We start from the raw sequence: 3722 nt of genomic DNA on the forward strand, positions 1-3722 counted from the left end.
CCTGTCTTTAACTCATTTTGACTTTATTTTGTGTATGGTGTTAGAAAGTAGTCCAGTTTCATTCTTTTATACAAAACAATGCAGTTTTCCCAGTACCATTTATTGAAAAGACTGTCTTCCCCACTATATATTCTTGTCTCTTTTGTCATAGATTAATTGATCATATAAATGTTAGTTTATTTCTGGAGTTTCTATTCTGTACCACTGATCTGTGTGTCTATTTTTGTGCCAGTACCATACTACTTGGATTACTACAGCTTTGTAGTATATCTTGAAATCTACAATTGTGATAACTCCAACTTCCTTCTTCTTTCTTAGAACTGCTTTGGCTATTTGGAGTCTTCTGCAATTCCATAAAAATTTTAGTATTATTTGTTCTATCTTTGTGAAAAATGCTATTGCTATTTTGATAAGGATTGCACTGAATCTGTAGTTCGCTTTGGGTAATATGGGTATTTTGATGATATTAGTTATTCTAATCCATGAGCATGGAGTATTTTTCACATTTGTTTGACACATTTGTTTGTGTCATTTTCTTTTTTTTTTTTCCTTTGGAATCAGTTTATTTCAGATTTGGGGTATTATTACTTAAATTCCTTGAATCTCTGCCTTCATGATCTTTCTTAATCTTGAATATTAAGTCCTCTGATATCTTCTTATAACCTTAAGCTTTACTTATATAATATATGATGCTGATGGTGACACAAGTGTACACATATGTCCAAACTCACCAAGTTGTATATATCAATTATACATTAATTGGTTGTATACATTACGTACAATTTTTAAAAATTTTTTTAAATTTATTTTCAGTGTAACAGTATTGTTTTTGCACCACACCCAGTGCTCCATGCAATCCGTGCCCTCTCCAATACCCACCACCTGGTTCCCCTAACCTCCCACCCCCGCCTTCAAAACCCTCAGATTGTTTTTCAGAGTCCATAGTCTCTCATGGTTCACCTCCCCTTCCATTTTCAATTCATCAATGTTTTATAGTTTTCAGAGTACAGGTTTTTCACCTCTTTGGTAAAGTTTATTCCTAGGTATTTTATTCTTTTTGGTGCAAACATAAATGGCATTTAAAAAAAAAAATTCTCTTTCTGCAACTTTGCTGTTAGTGTGTAGAAACACTACCAATTTCTGGGCATTAATTTTGTATCCTGTTACTTTCTTGAATTTGCTTTTTACTTCTAGGAGCTTTCTGGTGGAGTTAAGGGTTTTCTATAATAATGTGTCATCTACAAACTTCTTAACAAAATATTATCAAACCACATAAAACAATACATTAAAAAGATCATTTACTATGATCAGGTAGGATATATTCCTGGGTTGTAAGGGTGGTTCAACATTCACAAATCAACCAACATCATATATCACACCAATAAAACAAAGGATAAAAATCATATGATCATGTCAATAGATGCAGAAAAAGCATTCAACAAGATTCAATATTGATTCATGATAAAAATTCCCAAGAAAATTAAGTTAGAGGAAACATACCTTAACATAATATGTTCTCTTTCATTTGAGCAAAATTTCCTTTTCATCTTCACCCTCATACTCCACCTAAGGCAGACTACTCACTATTCCGTAAGTATGCCCAGAAGTGTGATAATGTTATCTCTATTCTTGACTTACTCTCAATTATACCTTGCTTTTAATGATCACTACTCAAAAACACTTGAGAGCAGGAACTCGGTCCCTGTTATCTTTATATTTCCAACATGGCCTATTGTTGTATGGCTGGAAGGTTAAGAAATGTGTTGAAATCGAGTTTCCATTCTGTGTTTTTGGAAAGAAATATTTCTATTACGTGTGACAGAGCAGAGTAAGGTGTTGTCTAGGAATAACAAATTTTTTTTGAGTAAGTTACGTTCCAGCCTTTAGTCCTATCCAACTCCATTCCAAGTACAAAATTGTACGCATCATAATAATGAAGGAGGAAAAAAAGATTTGAGCAAAAGATTAGAAAGCAATGAATACTAACAATTACAGAGAATATTTTTATGCTTAAAAGGAATGGGATACATATTAGTGTGACACTGAAAATCTCCTTAGGAAAAAATAAAGATCCACAGAAGTATATGACTTACTGCTAAGAGGCTAAATTATTAAAGGTATAATATTACCTGTGACTTTCCTATATATTATTCAAATGAAATTTCTTCATTGTCACATGATTATGTATTACTTTTTAAACATTCTAGTATGTTTACTTGACGATCAACATTAAATTTTAAGAGAACATCAATGATTTAAAGTTTAATTGCTTAAGGGCACCTGGATGGCTCAGTCAGTTAAGCATCTGACTTGATTTCAGCTCTCGTCATGAACTCAGGGTCATTGGAATCAAACTCCACATCAAGCTCTGTGCTCAGCAGGAAGTCTGTTTGAGATTCTGTCTCCATCTCCTGCTGTCTCTGTCTCTGTCTCTCTCTCTCTCTCTCTCAAATAAATAAATAAATCTTTAAAATTAATAAATAAAAAATAAGTAAATTCAATTGCTTAAAAAGCCCTACAACCAGATAGGTATTTCTTTTGTTTTCCAGGGAAATATTACACAGACCTCCATCGGATCCAGGGGTAAATCAAGTAGCAAGACTGTCACTCTATTCCCTAAGTCCTAATTCTGAATGTCAGCCTATTTCTGATTTACACCAGTGACCAAACCAGGACATCTTAAAAACAAAACAAGAACAAAAACATTGAAGGGTCTATATACATCAATCTCTGGAATCCTTGAGGAGTAAATAGAAGCTATTATGGGAGCACACAAATCCTGGAAACCAAAAGAATCAGCATGAGGTAGAGATGAAGTTAGTAAGAGAATAATGTAAACAGCCATCAAAGATAAGAGAAAAGGCTTTTATAGACACTAAAATTCAGGCATCGCTCAATACATGTTTAATTATGGTTTTTCATTTTTTTAACTTTTTAAAATTATTTTTTAAGTTTTCATTTCAATTCCAGTTAGTCAACATATCATGTAATATAAGACTCAGGTGTACAATTTGGTGATTCAACACTTCCATACAAAACCCAACACTCATCACAACAAATCTACTCTTTAATTCCCATAACCTTTTTAACCCATCCCCCCATCTCCCCTCTGGTAACCATCAGTTTATTCTCTAGCATTGAGTCTGTTTCTCGGTTTGCCCTTCTCTTTTTTCCCCCACTAGGAACGTTTGTTTTGTGTCTTAAATTCCACATATGAGTGAAATCATATGGTATCTTTCTCTGATTTATTTTACATAGCATATATGATACAGTCTAGCTCCATCCATGACATTGCAAATAGCAAAATTTCATTCTTTTTGTGGCTGAGAAATAGTCCCTTCTTCTCTATCCATCCATCAATTAAGGGACATTTAGGTTCATTCCATAATATGGCTATTGTAGATAATGCTTCTATAAACATTGGGGTGCATGTATCCCTTAGAATTAGTATTTTTGTATTCTTTGGGTAAATACCTGGTAATGTAATGGCTGAATAATAGGGTAGTTCTATTTTTTAATGTTTGAGGAACCTCCATACTATTCTCTGGAATGGGCGCACCAGTCTGCCTTTCCACCAACTGTGCAAAACTATTACCCTTTCTCTAAGTCCTCACCAACAGCTATTGTTGCTTGTCTTGTTGATTTTAGCCATTCTGAGAGCTATGGGGTAATAGTTCACTGTAGTTTTGATTTGTATATCCCTGATGATAACTGACATTGAG

This window comes from Lontra canadensis, unplaced genomic scaffold (assembly GCF_010015895.1).
Source record: "Lontra canadensis isolate GAN:19392208 unplaced genomic scaffold, GSC_riverotter_1.0 scaffold86, whole genome shotgun sequence".
NCBI lineage: Eukaryota > Metazoa > Chordata > Mammalia > Carnivora > Mustelidae > Lontra > Lontra canadensis.